General features: G+C 46.7%; 1 long non-coding RNA gene across 1 annotated transcript in view; it reads left to right on the top strand.

Annotated features, from left to right (window-relative positions):
• LOC140105029 (uncharacterized) overlaps nt 1-21,614 on the top strand; it is a 56,549-nt gene that overhangs the window by 20,964 nt on the left and 13,971 nt on the right. Inside the window, exon 2 of the long non-coding RNA XR_011850478.1 lies at nt 19,271-19,340. This is a non-coding gene — a long non-coding RNA (uncharacterized lncRNA). The remainder of the gene's footprint in view (nt 1-19,270; nt 19,341-21,614) is intronic.

Below are 21,614 nucleotides of genomic sequence, written 5' to 3'. Positions count from 1 at the left end.
TAGCTTGGTGAACTCCGGCAGACTTCAGCGCAGCAGCGACACCTGGTGGACGAAGACCCAAACCCTCGACGGAGAATGTGCGAAAGGACCGCGACAGGACCGGGTAAATGTGCCCCATTGTCCTGGCGCTGAGTCTGAGAACCTGCTGGTTCTACACTTTGGTGGATCGTTCCACTTGTGGTACCCCAGTCTTGTAGTACCCCAGTCTTGTAGTACCCCAGTCTTGTAGTACTGTGGTCCTTGGGTTAAATCTAACCAAGGGCAATATCTCCATAGAGGTGGTAAGGTCTCCAGTGGGTTTCTCCAATGTTCTCACTCAGTTATGGATCTGGAAATTTAGACTCTTAGCTGTACTGGTGCCAATAAGTAGAATCAATATCCAGAAATTCCATATGCTGGCACTTTGCTAGTAGTATCAATACTGTTGGCACATTTCTGGGGACTCTCTGCTGTTGTAATGGGGTGTAGATCATGGTATGGTGTTTCCATAAAAATGGGGGGATTGTTGGTGTTGGCCGCACTCTTATTATGGAGTTACCCCCATAGGCTTATCATGATACCCCAGACTCTTGAGGCTTGGGCAGAAGAAGAGTTGACATTTTGAGGTCCCATTCTATTCCTCTTGGTCTTGATTAGAGATGAACAGACCCAAACTTTAGGTTCAGCTTCCTCCAGCTCAGCCTAAGCCAGAAATAGCAGATTTGTCTGTAACCCATCTCATATACCTGTGTGGGGGGCCAGAGACTATGGGGGGCGGAGACAGGGAACCAGGGAGGAGGAGCATCTCCCTATTCCCCCCCCCCCCCTTACATAAACCTGGCTCCAGTCTCCTCTTCGCGCTCTCACTTCCTCGCGTTCCCACTAGCGCTGGAATCTCAATTATTAGCAGGAGGGAGAGAAATAAGATTAGAGATGAGTGGAGGCAAACTTTAGGTTCGGCTTCCTCCAATCGGGAGCTCCGCCTAAAAAAAGTGAGAGTGCGAAGAGGAGATGGAGCCAGGTTGTGTAAGGGTCGGAAGGATTGGGAGATGCTCCTCCTCCCTGGTTCCCTGTTTGCGCCCCCCATAGTCTCTGGCCCCCCACACAGGTATATGAGATGCGTTACAGACAAATCTGCCCCTGGGTGTGGCACATTGGGGGAGATTTATCAGTTATCTGCCATACAAAGCCCCTTACGTCACCTCTATGGCAAGTGGGTGTGGAGGGGCGTGTTCCTTACGTCACCTCTGTGGCAAGTGGGTGTGGAGGGGCGTGTTCCTTACGTCACCTCTGTGGCAAGTGGGTGTGGAGGGGCGTGTTCCCAGCAGCAGAGTGGGCTGTGCTGTGCATTCCCTAGATATAGGGGGTCATTTACTAAGGGCCCGATTTGCGGTTTTACGGCAGGCTACCCGAATTTTTCCGTTTTGCGCCAATTTTCCCTGTATTGCCCTGGGGATTTTGGTGCACACGATTGGATTGTGGCGCATCGGCGCCGGCATGCACGCAACGGAAATGGGGGGGAGTGGCCGAACGAAAACCCGACGGATTCGGAAAAACCGACGCATAAAAAAAAAGTGTTGCTGCACCTGGTGGATGTCGGAGGAACTTATTGAATCCCAGCAGAACCCGAATCCACCGCAGAGAACGCGCCACTGGATCGGGAATGGACCGGGTAAGTAAATCTGCCCCAATGTCTGCACCTGGTGCAGGCTGTAGCGCAATTGTACACCAGGTCAGATCTGCTGTAGAACTGCCCAGTGGCCCCAGTAGGTCTTTGTCGGGACATATTCCAGCCGTAAAGTGAGAAAACAGCTGCAAAAGTGACAAAAGGAGGATCTGAAATCAGGCAATTTCAGTTGAATATGAAAAATATTTTATAAAAACCTCAAATTCGGTGACAAATAAAGTGTCACTAAAAAGACCCCAAATATTTCGAGCTCTTCTACCGCACGGGACACATCGGCAGAAGAAAGTTTGAGCTAATACCTGGATATAAGCCGAGGAGCGGCCGCAGATCATCGCACATCACCGAGGTCTGCGGCCGCACGCGCCAAACACAAGACGGCGACGAAACATGCGAATCCATCTGCGCAATTATCACCCGCATCAATAGAATAAAGAGAGGAGACGAGTAAAAAGGAGGAAACGTAAAACGCAGAACATAAATGATCCGGGGCTGGAAGTCACATCCGTTTATAAATCCGGGTTTGATCAATAACAGTAATTCTGCGCAGATTATAGAAGCCTCTGTGAACATATTGAGAGACTGGAAACGGTCGCCATGGAAACAGAAAATCTACGTTCATGCTTTGCAGCGTCTGCGCCTCCCACCTCCAAGTCGTTTTGGATTTTACCAGTCCCCCGATCAGCAATGCATGGCCAATCCGACATATCATATAGATCTCAAATGTGTCAGGTGCCGCCGGATGAGGGAAGCGAACGCCACGGGCTTCATAGACGGCTGGTGACTGGGTGACAACTCCTCGCCATCCTGTCCGGAATCTCTGGCTCTGCTTTCATTAATGTATATTTATATATTTATAAAATGGCGCCCAATTATAATGTACAGGTGGAAATAATTGACGTGTTTTGGTGGCAGCAGCCAATCAGGATGTCAGAGCCGAGCGGCCGAGCAGAACCGGAACCAGAGGTGTTCTCATCTGCTGTTTATGAGGAGAGATAAGATCCAGTAAAAGCAAATTATCGAAAGCTTGAATCCCCCCCCCCTCACTATTGCCCCCTATTGAATTTCACATGAACAGCGCCGGTACGGTGGAGAGCGATGTCCCAGGATATGGCGGCACATGGAGACTGGAAGATGCCGAACCTCAAACCGGACCTCCAAGTGTTCCAGGAACTTATCACTAACTAAGGGACGGAGAAAGACAGAACTGGAAGATACTGAGAGCCCCCACCCCAAAATATATCACGTCTATTCCTAAACTATTTTCTGTCTGACTTTGTATATTAAATGTGGTGCACGGTCCGAGCACCGGACGCTCCTTCAGTGCAGACATTTGTATTCCATGAAGAATAGCGCAGCCGAGGCACAAAAGGGTCACATGTAACACATAAGGGCACATAGGGGTCACATGTAAGGGTCACATGTAACACATAAGGGACACATAAGGGTCACATAAGGGACACATAAGGGTCACATGTAAGGGTCATATGTAAGGGTCACATGTAACACATAAGGGACACATAAGGGACACATAGGGGACACATAAGGGACACATAAGGGTCACATGTAACACATAAGGGACACATAGGGGTCACATGTAAGTGTCACATGTAACACATATGAGGTGCGGAACCTTCCTAAATACCTGTACAAGCAGCTCATACTAGAAAGAAGGTGCAAAGTCCAACAGAAAACTGGTGCCGGGCCCTTAGTGAATGAGCCCCAATGTTCACAAAGTTCTTCTTCTCCTTCATCTTTCAGCCGGAATATTCTAACAAACACAGAAAGCATTTTTCTGCAAATTCTGCAGTCGGTCAATGAAAATCGACTGCGCAAATCATTAAGCAAAGTGTTCGCTATAGATTGACCTCGAAAAACTAAAACATTGTGTTATTGACTGTTAAATGAACAGTCGGATCGTGTCCAGTTATGAGAAGCGGATGGACGGAAACTAAAGAGAACCTGTCAGCAGGGGGGAACCTGAACTCTCTGCCGTCTGAGGCAAGAGGCTCCACTCGCCTCGTGGCTGGTGAACCCCCGCCTGTCATCAATGAAATAATAGATAAAAAAGACAAGAAATTTTTCATCCGAAAACATATAATCTCATTTCCCCATGCAGAGCCACGAATTGCTACTACTCCACCCTTTTCGTGGATTGGGCAGGGGGGTGGTACACGATGCACCCGGCAATGGTGCCCGCGCTGCCGGGGCCTCCTGATAGATCTGGCAGGGGCCGGGGACGGTGATACTTCCCCCCTATGAGTGAAAATGAAAAAAAAGTCTCACAGTTTTCCTTGGAATCTGGAAGATAAGATAAGGTGCAGGTGCTGACAACCAGATATACTTAATTATTTGATTGTCAGAAAGTGTGACCACCCTTTTAGAAGCAAAGGTTTCTGTGTTTGTAGGTCAGTAGCATCAGATGTCTGATAACATAATACATGAGACGTCAGCAAGGTTTTATTATGTTTTATTGTGATTTATTATGTTACAACAAGAAAGAGTCTCAAATCCATCCTGATAACCCAGGGACATTACTCCTAGATCCAGGCACCGGGACTTATATTTATTATCCGTGGCCTCCTTCTCTCTAGAATCAACTTTTTAAATTATGCTAATGAGTCAGAAGAGCTCCCTGGGAGCATTACCAAAGCCCCTTCAAGCTGTAGCTTCACCGACTGTAGTACTGTCTCCCCCCTGCTCCCTCAGCACTTCCCTCTTCCGCTGTCTCCAGTAATCTCACACAGTATGAGGAGAAGAGTGCAGAGGGAGCAGGGGGGAAGGGGAAAGTCCTCCAGCAGAGTTTAACAGCAAGGGCAGCTACAGCACGGAGGGGCTCTGGTAACGCCTTAGAGCCCTTTAGGTTCATGAGCCAGCAAATTCATCCCCGGCTGTGTAATTCTCCCAGAAACCTCCAAAAACCTGGAGCCACATCATAGACTTGTGAAGACATCGAAAGAAGCCTATCCAGTCTAAAATGAACATGGAGGCAAGGATTGAGCTACAAGCATGTGAGCAAACCACAAGACTTCTGGAACAATGGGGGTCATTTACTAAGGGTCCGAACGCCGCACTTTCGTCAGGTTTCCCGAATATTTCCATTTTGCCCTGAATTGCCCTGAGATTTTGGCACACTCGATCGGATTTTGGCGCATCGGCGCCGGCTTGCATGCAACAGAAATCGGGGGGCGTGGTCGTCGGACAACCCGACGGATTCGGACAAACCGCGGAATTTAAAAAAGGAAATGTGTTGCAAGATCAGCACTTACATGCACCAGGAAGAAGCAGGTGAAATCCGGCGGACCTCAACGCAGCAGCGACACATGCAGGAACACAGGAGCACGATGTTAGTGAATCACGGGTAAGTAAATCTGCCCCAATGTGCTCTGGACAGACCAGTTGTTTGATTATGATGCGCCCCTTAAAGGGGAGGGGTCATGCTCCCCATTTAGTTTTGGAATCACTAACGGCTGCACCTCAGCCACAGAGGACACGATGCCGACAGGAGCAGCAGAAGACGTAACTTCTCTTGGGGTGAAAGTATAATTTTCCATTGTCCTCCCCACAGACATGTGATATACTGCGGCCGGGCTCTTACATGGGACTGACAGATGTGATTAAGGATTCGTTAGCTCCGTGTATAGAGAAATGATTCGCTAGATATCTTGTTTCTTCTCCCTAATCTTTTCCCACGCCTCCAGCGCTCATTACAAGGAGGCAGCGAGGTATTTAATCACTGCCCATGTGCCGGAATATTCCTATGGAGTCATTTGCATAATATTTGTTTATGGCGCCGCCTGCTTTTCGGAGTGTTTCCCCCTTTGCGTTCCGAGTTGTACATTTTGTGTTTGCTCTGAAGTCTTCTCCGCTCTTGTACACGGCGAGAGAATAAATCACTGTCCTGTAAGAACACAAACGGCAAAAATTAGGTTTGTGTTTAAAATGCTAAATAGCCGTGAAATATACAGATCCTTGTAGCTTCTGCATAAATAGAGACCGGTGCAGGATTGTGCCGTCCGCTGCTCTAGGAAACTGGTGTAAATACTAAAACATGCTTAAAGTGAATATCTAAATCCCCTGTGCAGATAACTAGATAAATAATGACATTCTGTCTGCCACCAACCTCCACTAGAGGGAGCACAAGAAATTACTGCATATTATATATACAGTCACCACTAGCAGGAGCTCGGGGGTTCCAAAATACTGGATCTACACTGCTATCTCTGCTAGTGGGAGCCCAGGAGATTACTACATGGAGTATATACAAGCACCACTAGGGGGAGCTCTGGAGATTACTACATGGAGTATATACAGACACCACTAGGGGGAGCTCAGGATATTACTACATACTGTATACACAGCAACCACTAGGGGGAGCTCAGGAGGTTACTGCAAACTGTATATACAGCCACCACTAGGGGAAGCTCAGGAGATTAGTACCTACTGTATATAAGGCCACCACTAGCAGGAGCTCTGGAGATTACTAAATACTGTATATACAGCCACCACTAGGGGGAGCTCAGGAGATTACTACCTATTGTATATATACCACCACTAGGGGAGCTCAGGAGATCACTACATACTGTATATACATCACCACTAGGGGGAGCTCAGGAGATTACTACATACTGTATATACAGCCACCAGTAGGAGGAGCTCAGGAGATTACTACATACTGTATATACAGCCACCACTAGGGGGAGCTCAGGAGATTACTACATACTGTATATACAGCCACCACTACGGGGAGCTCAGGAGATTAATACATACTGTATATACAGCCACCTCTAGGAGGAGCTCAGGAGATTACTACATACTGTATATACAGCCACCACTTGGGGGAGCTCAGGAGATTACTACATACTGTATATACAGCCACCACTAGGAGGAGCTCAAGAGATTACTACATACTGTATATACACCACCACTAGAGGGAGCTCAGGAGATTACTACATACTGTACATACAGCCACCACTAGAGGGAGCACAGGAGATTACTACATACTGTTTATAGAGCCACCACTAGGGGGATCTCAGGAGATTACTACATACTGTATATACAGCCACCACTAGGGGAGCTCAGGAGATGACTACCTACTGTATATACAGCCACCACTAGGGGGAGCTCAGGAGATTACTACATACTGTATATACAGCACCACTAGGAGAGCTCAGGAGATTACTACATACTGTATATACAGCCACCACTAGGGGAGCTCTGGAGATTACTACCTACTGTATATACAGCCACTACTAGGGGGAGCTCAGGAGATTACTACATACTGTACATACAGCCACCACTAGGGGAGCTCAGGAGATTACTACATACTGTACATACAGCCACCACTAGGGGGAGCTCAGGAGATTACTACATACTGTATATACAGCCACCACTAGAGGGAGCTCAGGAGATGAATACATAATGTATATACAGCCACCACTAGGGGGAGCTCAGGAGATTACTACATACTGTATATACACCACCACTAGGGGGAGCTCAGGAGATTACTGCATACTGTATATACAGCCACCACTAGGGGGAGCTCAGGAGATTACTACATACTGTATATACACCACCACTAGGGGGAGCTCAGGAGATTACTACATACTGTATATACAGCCACCACTTGGGGGAGCTCAGGAGATTACTACATACTGTATATACAGCCACCACTAGGGGGAGCTCAGGAGATTAATACCTACTGTATATACAGCCACTACTAGGAGGAGCTCAGGAGATTACTACATACTGTACATACACCACCACTAGGGGGAGCTCAGGAGATTACTACATACTGTACATACACCACCACTAGGGGGAGCTCAGGAGATTACTACATACTGTACATACAGCCACCACTAGGGGGAGCTCAGGTGATTACTACATACTGTATATACAGCCACCACTAGGGGGAGCTCAGGAGATTAATACATAATGTATATACAGCCACCACTAGGGGAGCTCAGGAGATTACTGCATACTGTATATACAGCCACCACTAGGGGGAGCTCAGGAGATTACTACATACTGTATATACAGCCACCACTAGGGGGAGCTCAGGAGATTACTACATACTGTATATACAGCCACCACTAGGGGGAGCTCAGGAGATTACTACATACTGTATATACAGCTACCACTTGGGGGAGCTCAGGAGATTACTACATACTGTATATACAGCCACCACTAGGGGGAGCTCAGGAGATTACTACATACTGTACATACAGCCACCACTAGGAGGAGCTCAGGAGATTACTACATACTGTATATACAGCCACCACTAGGGGGAGCTCAGGAGATTACTACATACTGTACATACAGCCACCACTAGGGGGAGCTCAGGAGATTACTACACACTGTATATATAGCCACCACTAGGGGGAGCACCGGAGATTACTACATACTGTATATACACCACCACTAGGGGGAGCTCAGGAGGTTACAACATATTGTATATACAGCCACCACTAGGAGGAGCTCAGGAGATTACTACATACTGTATATACACCACCACTAGGGGGAGCTCAGGAAATTACTACATACTGTATATACACCACCACTAGGGGGAGCTCAGGAGATCACTACATACTGTATATACAGCCACCACTAGGGGGAGCTCAAGAGATTACTACATACTGTATATACAGCCACCACTAGGGGGAGCTCAGGAGATTACTACATACTGTATATACAGCCACCACTAGGGGGAGCTCAGGAGATTACTACACACTGTATATACAGCCACCACTAGGAGGAGCTCAGGAGATTACTACATACTGTATATACAACCACCACTAGGGGGAGCTCAGGAGATTACTACATACTGTATATACAGCCACCACTAGGGGGAGCTCAGGAGATTACTACATACTGTATATACAGCCACCACTAGGGGGAGCTCAGGAGATTACTACATACTGTATATACAGCCACCACTAGGGGGAGCTCAGGAGATTACTACATACTGTATATACAGCCACCACTAGGGGGAGCTCAGGAGATTACTACATACTGTATATACACCACCACTAGGCGGAGGTGAGGAGATTTCTATATACTGTATATACACCACCACTAGGAGGAGCTCAGGAGATTACTACATACTGTATATACAGCCACCACTAGGGGGAGCTCAGGAGATTACTACATACTGTATATACAGCCACCACTAGGGGGAGCTCAGGAGATTACTACATACTGTATATACACCACCACTAGGCGGAGGTGAGGAGATTTCTATATACTGTATATACACCACCACTAGGAGGAGCTCAGGAGATTACTACATACTGTATATACAGCCACCACTAGGAGGAGCTCAGGAGATTACTACATAATGTATATACAACCACCACTAGGGGGAGCTCAGGAGATTACTACATACTGTACATACAGCCACCACTAGGAGGAGCTCAGGAGATTACTACATACTGTATATACACCACCACTAGGGGGAGCTCAGGAGATTACTACATACTGTATATACAGCCACCACTAGGAGGAGCTCAGGAGATTACTACATACTGTATATACAACCACCACTAGAGGGAGCTCAGGAGATTACTACATAATGTATATACAGCCACCACTAGGAGGAGCTCAAGAGATTACTACATACTGTATATACAGCCACCACTATGGGGAGCTCAGGAGATTACTACATACTGTACATACAGCCTCCACTAGGAGGAGCTCAGGAGATTACTACATACTGTATATACAACCACCACTAGAGGGAGCTCAGGAGATTACTACATAATGTATATACAGCCACCACTAGGAGGAGCTCAAGAGATTACTACATACTGTATATACAGCCACCACTATGGGGAGCTCAGGAGATTACTACATACTGTACATACAGCCACCACTATGGGGAGCTCAGGAGATTACTACATACTGTATATACTGCCACCACTAGGAGGAGCTCAGGAGATTACTACATACTGTACATACAGCCACCACTAGGGGGAGCTCAGGAGATTACTATATACTATATATACACCACCACTAGGGGGAGCTCAGGAGGTTGTTGCATTGCAAAGTTTGAAAGTTGCGCTACGAATCCACAGTAATTATTGACCTGCTGCAGATATTAAATGGTTCCTGCTGCAGGTTTTCTGTGATTGTAGTTTATTTCAATATTGGGAGACAGGTCAGATTCCTGAAGTGAGTGTCCCCGGGGGAGTGTTAGAGGGTCCTGTGTGGGTGTAGACCTCCCAGGACCTGCTCAGCTGCCAGGTCACGTAGGACATTTATCCTAATTGTCAGCTTATTAGGAATCTCTAAGTGCGTCCTTGACATTTTTAACATCTTAGTAAGAGAATGTTTACCTCCCAGTTCACATTATGCAAGTGTTTTACATTCACATCACTACACACGGAGAAGCGTCTGTGATGTAACTATACGCTGCCACCACACAGCTGCAGCCATGTGACAGTGTAACAGTCAGACATCCCACTCAGAGGAAGTCAGTTCCTGCAAAATTAAGATGTGAAATCAAGTATATTTGATGTAAGGACCACGGCAGCTGGAGCCACGTGCGAGTAGTGAGAAGGGTTAACCCCTTAGAAACCACAATCCATAGAGACCCCAATGTTTAGAAGGGAAAGACTTCCCTGATTGACTGTTCTTCCGTATGTTTGTATCAGGTCTCAAATCCAGGACCTTCAGTACAGGAGGCAGGAACCCTAAGAACTAATCAACTGCTCTAAAAGAGAGGATTTTCTCTTACTATAAACTTCAATACTATCATTTTTCCCTCACATGATGATTATGTATTGCTGTTATTGAAGATGTATCTATCTGTATTTCCTGGGTCTCAAACCCAGAACCTGCTGTATGGAAGACAGGGACCAGGACTCATGAGTTACAGACCGCTATAAAGGAGAGAATGTTTGAAACTAAAAACCTGAATGGTATTTTTTTATGCTAAATATATTGGTATAAGTCCTCTACAGCACCTCCCCATCTCTAGAGGAGAACACGTCTCCTCTCTATGTGCAGAAGCTCATCTACTCCTTATCTATCTACCAGCACATGTTCTCCTCATTCCTTCAGCAGGACATCTCCTCTTCTCCATTTATCTAGTAGCCCTCCCACTGCTCATCCTCCTAGAAGAACATCTCCTCTTCTCCAACTCCTTAGTAGCAAATCTGCTCCTCAAGCTTTTAGTAGAGAACCTCCTCCTCCTTCTAGAAGCCCATCTACTTCTCCTCTCTGGCAGAACATCTCCTTCTCTCCATCCGTCTAACACAACATCTCTTCTGCAGATTTGTAGTAGCACTTCTTCTTCTCCTTATTTCTTTACGACCCTTCCCATCACTCTAGTAGCAGATTATTTACTCCACCACCTCAGCGAACCCTTTCCTCCCAGATAACCCATTGCTAGAACATAATCATTCTCGCCATCCTACTAAAGTCTTCTTATTCTGAATTCTTATTGTGGACCATAATCTCCTTTCTACTCTCGTAGAACATCTTGGCCTTCCTATCCTTCAAATGGAGCATCATCTTCCCTGAAACCTCACGTAGCACATTTCACTGTCTCTGAGCCGCTAGTAGAACATCTTATCCTCCCCATTCCTTTAGAAGAACATCTCATCCTACCATAGAATATCATCTCTCTGCAACCCTCACATCTACCACTTCCTAACCTTCTAGTAGAACATCTCCTACTTTCCATCCAACTCAGACCATCTTATCTTCTCCATCTCTCTAGGAGAACATCTCCTACTTTCCATCCAACTCAGACCATCCTATCTTCTCCATCTCTCTAGGAGAACATCTACTTCTTCCCATCCACCTAGCAGAGCCTTGGCAACAGTTTACTCTCTAGCAATCATCTCTGTAAATGGACACAACGTCAAACAACCATAATTGTCATATTTTGTCTTACGGTGGTCACAGATCATCATACTCACACTCGTGACTTCATTGTAACTTTGTTACGTGAATCAAGAATCTCAGGATGTGCCCAATCCCTTCTTGTTTAACTGTATGCTGACATTTGCATATAAGGGGCAGTTCTATGCTCCTCATGGGTGGGGCTTAAAATTACATTTTATTTCTACATTATTAATAAGTATTTTGGAATTTTTGAGAAATCTGAACATATTTGTAAAATATACCTCAACATTTTTCTTTAAAATTGGATGTTCCTGGGATTTTTCTGCCATTCATCCCCCAATCCATTGAGAAGTGTCTTTTCCTAAGACTTCACACCCTGCTCTAATAACGGCGGGAAGCAGAGTTTCTATTTTAGTCAGTAAACATTGGAAGTTGGGTTGACACATTCTTGACACATTGATTCTGTGTTGCCACATCCAGGATCGGGGCCAATTATTTACTCTTCACCCGCCTCATAATAGTCAGATCTGAGGCGCGGAGATGACGCTATTGACATCTAAATGAGCGCACAAACTGTCCCATCCCGCATCCGCCAGTCAATCCCGCTGTAAGGGAACAACCTTTGAATATTCGGAATAAATGCGAAAGCTAAACATCAGTGATTGATCTGAGACATGGAGTGTGCGGAGGAGATAAAGCCCCGACAATGCACATTCATAAGAGCGGCCGCAGATCGACTTCGCGCTTTGTAAATGCCATCTCATTGCTAATGCAGAATACCTGGAGCCGCGCTCCCCCTTACAGCTCCTGACAGACCCCGCGTGGGGGGGAGGCGGCTGTCAACACCGTCCCTTTAAGCTTCTTATTCTGAGGAGTGGGGGCTGCTATGTGTCCCCTCTTACATATCTGATTAATACGAAGGCTTCATCTGTTCTCTCCAGTTCAGGAGCATCGGAGACATTAATATCCATCACAGGGGCAGATTATTGGAGAGAATGATGTGTAGGTAGAGCTTTATAATGTGACCTGGTGCGATGCAGGTGACAGTATAAAATATATTCTAATAACAGAATATTACACATCATTGGGGGTCATTTACTAAGGGCCCGATTCGCGTTTTCCCGACGTGTTACCCAAATATTTCCGATTTGCGGCGATTTTCCTGTATTGCCCCTGGATTTTGGCGCACGCGATCGGATTGTGGCGCATCGGCGCTGGCATGCACGCGACGGAAATCAGGGGCGTGGCCAAACGAAAACCCGACGGATTCGGAAAAACCGCTGCATTTTTAAAAAAAAGTGTTGCGGGACTCGCGCTTACCTTCACCAGGAATAGGCCGGTGAACTTCAGTGCATTCCGGCGGACCTCGGGGAACTTCAGCGCAGCAGAGCCACCTGGTGGATGTCAGAGGAACTGCCTTAGTGAATCCCAGCCGGACCCGAATCCACCGCAGAGAACGCGCCGCTGGATCACTAATGGACGGGGTAAGTAAATATGCCCCATTATCTTGTATGAGGAAATGTTTCTGATGGCCCCAAAGTTTATGGAACAAACTATAGTAAGTGAGAAGGCTGCAGAGTTATTATCTTTCTACAGTGGGCACATTTATCACAAGCTGGCACTTATGTAATGGCCCGCTGGACAGGTCCCTTACCTTTATACTTCAGGCAATCCTTAGCTATGTAGGTGATGATCCTATAGTCTAAGTGGTTCTATATGAACTTTGCCTTTAATTATATATTTATTCCCTTATGATAATTATATATTTATTACTGACCAGCTGTAATGTTATCTGCCTGGGAAGGGGAGGGTTTGATTGTTAACCAATTAGACTTGTTGTTACTTATGTCAATCCTGTTCTGCCCCGAGGTTCCTAATTGGTGGATGCCTGAAACACCACCATGAAGGGAAGTTTAACTTATACCCCCTCTGGCTGGAAGTTCCAGAACAGTCTAGGATCTCCATGTGAGAGGACACAAGGCCTGCTGCTGTCTCCTATCCAAGAATAATCTCCCTCCATCAGGCCTGCTGCAGCTTTAAGTACTTAAAGAGCCTGAATAACATTGCTGCCAAAGCGGCTTCTACCTTCTCCAGCCCCAGGTTCCTGAATCTGGGCTTTGAGCTTCCTCTACCAGCTCCCTCGTACATTGGCAAATAGGACCCTTACCTCAGCCTTTTACGTTTGCTGCATTGAAGTTCTGGAATAAAGAGGCTGTAAGTTTGATGTTATTCATCTTGTCTCCACGTGTGATCCCTGGCTGCTGCTAACATCATGGTCTCCAGTCTACCATCTACCCGGGGGGATCCCTAACACATGCATAGACCGCTGGTGCCCTAGGAAGAACCTTCCATCTTACCGTGGCCTCTCCCACTTCTGTGACAATACTGTCACTGGATAACACCTATTCCACCTGGACCAAGAGACTGTGACAAGTTTAGTGGAAGACCACGCTAAAGCCAGCCACTGAGGTACCAGGGGAATCCAGCTGGCCCCACACGGAAAGCTCCAGTCCTGGTGGGAGGACAGTACACTATCTATCTATCTATCTATTTATCCATCTTTTTAGCTGTCTACTTTCAGCATCCCAATGTATCAGATGATGACAGAGACGTTTGGTATGTTACATCGTTGGCCGGTAGCAGCCGTGCCATGGAAGCTGTAGTGGCAGCCTGGCGCCGTCCTGTGCTCTGCCATGGGGCATGGCTCTGCTTACCCCGTACAGCATAATACTTCATGAATCCACTTATTGCTCTCATTTTTCATTGCATTATCCAATCACTTGGGGCTGTGCAGGACGCCGGCCAATGAGATCTGGCTGAGGCTACGGCGCACCTGCCTCTCTCTGCCGGCCAAAGGATCACCTGCAATTGCAATGGGTTTAAACAACAAATCTGACAATATCCCCGAGGGCTACATTTATAGATTCTGGCAGAAAGCGGCTTATTCCTTAACCACTTAATTTCCTGCGCATATGTTAATCAGTTTAGTTTTCCGTGATGAGCTGAATATGGCGACTGCGATGCAATTGGAAAATCTTATTGTATCCAGCAATGTTTACAGCAACTTTCTTTTAATCCTACTTCAATATTCTAGGTAATTGGATGTTCTGGATTATCAAAGATGTGTCCTGTATTGCGTGATACCTCTCCCCTCACTTGATACATGGGCATCAGTATTGTGTGACAACCTCTATACCCACTTATTGCTGCATGGCCACATCTCCACTCACTAGATACATGGCCACATCTCCACTCACTTAGTAATATATGGTTACTTCTCCATTCACTTGGTGCTGCGTGGCCACATCTCCACTCACTAGATACATGGCCACATCTCCACTCACTTAATGATGTATGGCTACTTTTCCACTCACTTAGTGCTGCATGGCCACCTCTTCACTCACTTGGCACATGGCCACATTTCCACTCACTTAATAATATATGGCTACTTCTCCACTCACTTAATGATGCATGGCTACTTTTCCACTTACTTAGTGCTGCATGGCCACCTCTCCACTCACTTGATACATGGCCACATTTCCACTCACTTAATAATATATGGCTACTTCTCCACTCACTTAGTGCTGCATGGCCACCTCTTCACTCACTTGGTACATGGCCACATCTCCACTCACTTAATAATATATGACTACTTCTCCACTCACCTAAAGCTTCACAGCCACCTCTCCACTCACTTGATACATACTTAGTGAGAACAATTACCACATTGAAGGGTCAGTTCTGGAGGGCTCTTTCATGCCCATTACCAAACCATTCATTGCCTATGGGATTGACAGTAGATTGTTGTTTCCATACCTGTCATATAACCCATCCTCTACAATTATGTCAGATGTAGGTGCGGGGCACAGGTCCTTTCAGAATTGTCTGAAAGTTGCAGTTCTGCTGACAACGGTTCCGGTCCAGTAGTAGTTAATTCTAGTTCCTTGTCTCCCCTTTAAACCATCCTCTTTGCCCCTGTAGTTATGAAGCTCTTGAATAGGTAAATGTCTTCACATTTCATTACAGCTCCATCCCCTGCCGACATCCAGGACTTGTTTGAAGACGTACGTGATGAACCGTGGACCCGAGCGCCTTTGTGCTGTCTTATAGATATTAATAAGCAATGCAATGTTGTTCCAGAATTGCCTTGTGATGAAGACCCTTGGATCCATCTCATCCATCCCCCAGCCATGTGTTACCATACATAAATCATCGGCCTCTCCGCGGTGCCTGTGCCGCTTCTTGTAGCGCTCAGGACATCGTTCTGCGCCTTTAATGCCGGTGCTGCCGGATCACAAGTCCAAACCTGATTAACTTTTAGTTACCCTCCATGTAAAACAAATTCTCCTTCTCCGGCTTTTCCTGCCCGGAGCTTTTCAATTATTCTGAAACCCATTATTTTTTTGTTTTCTAAGCAGCCAACCACATCCCAGCTCCTCTCGTTGTCTGGTTTGATTATATACAATTTTCGGTGGATGCAGAATGTCCTACAAGACCGCGAATTCCGCCTCCTCCTGGAGCCGAGAATACAAGATGAAATCAATTATTAATAATGTCTTCACTGTAAACCTGAGCACAGATTCCCTGTTGTCTTTGTTCAGAGACTCGGTTATTGTTACTAGGTTTTTTTGTCTTAGAGTCAGAGCTTAAACACCTTTTAACACCAGGTTGTGTTCAGGTCCAACGTTCCCAATTCTCTACATTGACACAACATTAAACATTGAAGAGGATCTGTCAGCAGATTTGACATTGAAAAGCTCCAGACAGAGATCTGTGTATCCATAGCTTCATGTATGTTGTCCAAAGCAGCAGGATTTCTATTCCAGGATTGTGCATTGGGAAAGGGTCCTCACACTGCTGTGCTCTGATCTCTCTGCATTCAGCTTCCCTCTGCTCTGGGTGACTGCTGCGCTCTGATCTTTCTGCATTCAGCTTCCCTCTGCTCTGGGTGACTGCTGCGCTCTGATCTTTCTGCATTCAGCTTCCCTCTGCTCTGGGTGACTGCTGTGCTCTGATCTCTCTGCATTCAGCTTCCCTCTGCTCTGGGTGACTGCTGCACTCTGATCTCTCTGCATTCAGCTTCCCTCTGCTCTGGGTGACTGCTGCGCTCTGATCTTTCTGCATTCAGCTTCCATCTGCACTGGGTGACTGCTGTGCTCTGATCTCTCTGCATTCAGCTTCCCTCTGCTCTGGGTGACTGCTGTGCTCTGATCTCTCTGCATTCAGCTTCCCTCTGCTCTGGGTGACTGCTGTGCTCTGATCTCTCTGCATTCAGCTTCCCTCTGCTCTGGGTGACTGCTGTGCTCTGATCTCTCTGCATTCAGCTTCCCTCTGCTCTGGGTGACTGCTGTGCTCTGATCTCTCTGCATTCAGCTTCCCTCTGCTCTGGGTGACTGCTGTGCTCTGATCTCTCTGCATTCAGCTTCCCTCTGCTCTGGGTGACTGCTGTGCTCTGATCTCTCTGCATTCAGCTTCCCTCTGCTCTGGGTGACTGCTGTGCTCTGATCTCTCTGCATTCAGCTTCCCTCTGCTCTGGGTGACTGCTGTGCTCTGATCTCTCTGCATTCAGCTTCCCTCTGCTCTGGGTGACTGCTGTGCTATGATCTCTCTGCATTCAGCTTCCCTCTGCTCTGGGTGACTGCTGTGCTCTGATCTCTCTGCATTAAGCTTCCCTCTGCTCTGGGTGACTGCTGCACTCTGATCTCTCTGCATTCAGCTTCCCTCTGCTCTGGGTGACTGCTGTGCTCTGATCTCTCTGCATTCAGCTTCCCTCTGCTCTGGGTGACTGCTGCACTCTGATCTCTCTGCATTCAGCTTCCCTCTGCTCTGGGTGACTGCTGTGCTCTGATCTCTCTGCATTCAGCTTTCCTCTGCTCTGGGTGACTGCTGTGCTCTGATCTCTCTGCATTCAGCTTCCATCTGCTCTTGGTGACTGCTGCGCTCTGATCTCTCTGCATTCAGCTTCCATCTGCTCTGGGTGACTGCTGCGCTCTGATCTCTCTGCATTCAGCTTCCCTCTGCTCTGGGTGACTGCTGTGCTCTGATTTCTCTGCATTCAGCTTCCCTCTGCTCTGTGTGACTGCTGTGCTCTGATCTCTCTGCATTCAGCTTCCCTCTGCTCTGGGTGACTGCTGTGCTCTGATCTCTCTGCATTCAGCTTCCCTCTGCTCTGGGTGACTGCTGCGCTCTGATCTCTCTGCATTCAGCTTCCCTCTGCTCTGGGTGACTGCTGCGCTCTGATCTCTCTGCATTCAGCTTCCCTCTGCTCTGGGTGACTGCTGTGCTCTGATCTCTCTGCATTCAGCTTCCCTCTGCTCTGGGTGACTGCTGTGCTCTGATCTCTCTGCATTCAGCTTTCCTCTGCTCTGGGTGACTGCTGTGCTCTGATCTCTCTGCATTCAGCTTCCCTCTGCTCTGGGTGACTGCTGTGCTCTGATCTCTCTGCATTCAGCTTCCCTCTGCTCTGGGTGACTGCTGCGCTCTGATCTCTCTGCATTCAGCTTCCCTCTGCTCTGGGTGACTGCTGTGCTATGATCTTTCTGCATTCAGCTTCCCTCTGCTCTGGGTGACTGCTGCGCTCTGATCTCTCTGCATTCAGCTTTCCTCTGCTCTGGGTGACTGCTGTGCTCTGATCTCTCTGCATTCAGCTTCCCTCTGCTCTGGGTGACTGCTGTGCTCTGATCTCTCTGCATTCAGCTTTCCTCTGCTCTGGGTGACTGCTGCGCTCTGATCTCTCTGCATTCAGCTTCCCTCTGCTCTGGGTGACTGCTGTGCTCTGATCTCTCTGCATTCAGCTTCCCTCTGCTCTGGGTGACTGCTGTGCTCTGATCTCTCTGCATTCAGCTTCCCTCTGCTCTGGGTGACTGCTGTGCTCTGATCTCTCTGCATTCAGCTTCCCTCTGCTCTGGGTGACTGCTGTGCTTTGATCTCTCTGCATTCAGTTTTCCTCTGCTCTGGGTGACTGCTGTTGCATTGATCAATAATCACCCCTGGGTAGAAAAGTGACTTTGCCTTTAAGAAATGTGACTGAGTATTAAAGGGGTTTTCCATGAAAATGGAGTGGCTTAAAAAAACTGCTCTGACTCTCGGTTCCTACACTTCACTGGTCTTCAGTACAAGGGACCCCCATTGTCGTATTTGTGGACCCCACAGACCATGGGTTGTCATTTGTGGCATCAGAGAAGTAACTTCCATGCTCCGGGGAGACCACGGATTGGTCAAAGAAGGTTCAGTAATTCCCAAGAAGTTTTCCAGAATCCCAGTAAAATATCTTTAGGGTCCTACTGAGTCTTATCCAGCGATGGTCTGTTTCCTTCATAATCCAACTGCAATCCTGGATCTTGATTTTGAGGTCACGATTCGGAGCAGCCTGTCCTGACCTCTGACCTGTTACTCTTCTTTACCTTCTGTCTTGACCTTGGCTTGTTCTTGACCATTCTGGTGCTTTCCATCTCTTGACCTTTCCTAACAACTTCCACCTACACCAGGACTATAGGAGATAGTGGTGACCTGATGACCCCTCCGCAGCCCAGACTCCTGTATATGGGGTTAGAGGGTGAAAACCAGCAGGGTCACTTAGACATCAGTCAACCAGTTGGGTCCATTGGCACCAGCCGCTCCTCCTGACTCTCCGAGCTCCTTGGTTCACGTCAGGTCAGCACTTTGTCGTCTCTTTCAATCTCACTTCTGATCCAGAAGAAGTCGGATTCCTCTGCGAGGCCCTGATGCCTTTCATATCCTATTTTTATTGGATTGCAGGAGAATTATTCTGAAGCAGCGCAGCGGAGGAAAGATTTATGTCACCCGAGGATTTGATGCAAGTCAACAAGTAAGTGGAAAGTGGGAAGAGGATGATTTATGTAACTTATTGTTCTGTGGAATAAGTAAATATGTCTCTGTAAGTAGCACAATCCTCCGGCAGCCCGAGAGGTAGAGCCACCATAGAGGGAGCTGGAAACCAATCAGATAGTCAGCTGCTGGGAGCAGATAAAGCTGATGAACAGCGGGGGGCGCTCTCCTCCCCACCTGCAGGAAGTCATTAAGAAAAGCCCAAATCCCAAGTTATAAAGTACATTGTAAAGTTCAGCTCAATCAGAAGTTAATACAATGTACACACACTAGAGGAAACAATGGAAGGATTTTATTGGAAGCCACTAGACCAGGACGTAATACAGGGGTAGCAGCCAAAGCATAGCGGGACCCGGGGTGTCAGGGGGCCCCAGTATCTGGAGCATTGGGAGCTAATTGGGCGTGTATATGCTGTATATAGTGACGTATGTATACAGGGTGTAACTAAGTGGTAGGGACAGCAGAATATACAGCAAAATACACAAGGATCGAAAAACTAAAAATGTACGTGTCAAATCAATGATAACAAACTCCCCACTCCTAGTGATGAAACTTGTGCATTATCCCTGTACTGTGACATCACTGTGTGTATTATCCCTGTACTGTGACATCACTGTGTGTATTATCCCTGTACTGTGACATCACTGTGTGTATTATCCCTGTACTGTGACATCACTGTGTGTATTATCCCTGTACTGTGACATCACTGTGTGTATTATCCTGTACTGTGACATCACTGTGTGTATTATCCCCTGTACTGTGACATCACTGTGTGTATTATCCCCTGTACTGTGACATCACTGTGTGTATTATCCCTGTACTGTGACATCACTGTGTGTATTATCCCTGTACTGTGACATCACTGTGTGTATTATCCCTGTACTGTGACATCACTGTGTGTATTATCCCTGTACTGTGACATCACTGTGTGTATTATCCTGTACTGTGACATCACTGTGTGTATTATCCCCTGTACTGTGACATCACTGTGTGTATTATCCCCTGTACTGTGACATCACTGTGTGTATTATCCCTGTACTGTGACATCACTGTGTGTATTATCCCTGTACTGTGACATCACTGTGTGTATTATCCCTGTACTGTGACATCACTGTGTGTATTATCCTGTACTGTGACATCACTGTGTGTATTATCCCCTGTACTGTGACATCACTGTGTGTATTATCCCTGTACTGTGACATCACTGTGTGTATTATCCCTGTACTGTGACATCACTGTGTGTATTATCTCTGTACTGTGACATCACTGTGTGTATTATCCCTGTACTGTGACATCACTGTGTGTATTATCCCTGTACTGTGACATCACTGTGTGTATTATCCCTGTACTGTGACATCACTGTGTGTATTATCCTGTACTGTGACATCGCTGTGTGTATTATCCCTGTACTGTGACATCACTGTGTGTATTATCCCTGCACTGTGACATCACTGTGTGTATTATCCTGTACTGTGACATCGCTGTGTGTATTATCTCTGTACTGTGACATCACTGTGTGTATTATCCCCTGTACTGTGACATCACTGTGTGTATTATCCCTGTACTGTGACATCACTGTGTGTATTATCCCCTGTACTGTGACATCGCTGTGTGTATTATCCCCTGTACTGTGACATCGCTGTGTGTATTATCCCTGTACTGTGACATAGCTGTGTGTATTATCCCTGTACTGTGACATCACTGTGTGTATTATCCCTGTACTGTGACATCACTGTGTGTATTATCTCTGTACTGTGACATCACTGTGTGTATTATCCCTGTACTGTGACATCACTGTGTGTATTATCTCTGTACTGTGACATCACTGTGTGTATTATCCCTGTCCTGTGACATCACTGTGTGTATTATCTCTGTACTGTGACATCACTGTGTGTATTATCTCTGTACTGTGACATCACTGTGTGTATTATCCCCTGTACTGTGACATCACTGTGTGTATTATCCCCTGTACTGTGACATCGCTGTGTGTATTATCCCTGTACTGTGACATCACTGTGTGTATTATCCCTGTACTGTGACATCACTGTGTGTATTATCCCTGTACTGTGACATCACTGTGTGTATTATCTCTGTACTGTGACATCACTGTGTGTATTATCCCTGTCCTGTGACATCACTGTGTGTATTATCTCTGTACTGTGACATCACTGTGTGTATTATCTCTGTACTGTGACATCACTGTGTGTATTATCCCCTGTACTGTGACATCACTGTGTGTATTATCCCCTGTACT

The sequence above is a fragment of the Engystomops pustulosus genome, chromosome 10, assembly GCF_040894005.1.
Source record: "Engystomops pustulosus chromosome 10, aEngPut4.maternal, whole genome shotgun sequence".
Taxonomy (NCBI): domain Eukaryota; kingdom Metazoa; phylum Chordata; class Amphibia; order Anura; family Leptodactylidae; genus Engystomops; species Engystomops pustulosus.
The sequence above is the reverse complement of the archived record's forward strand: the minus strand, read 5'-3'. Positions and strand labels throughout refer to the sequence as shown.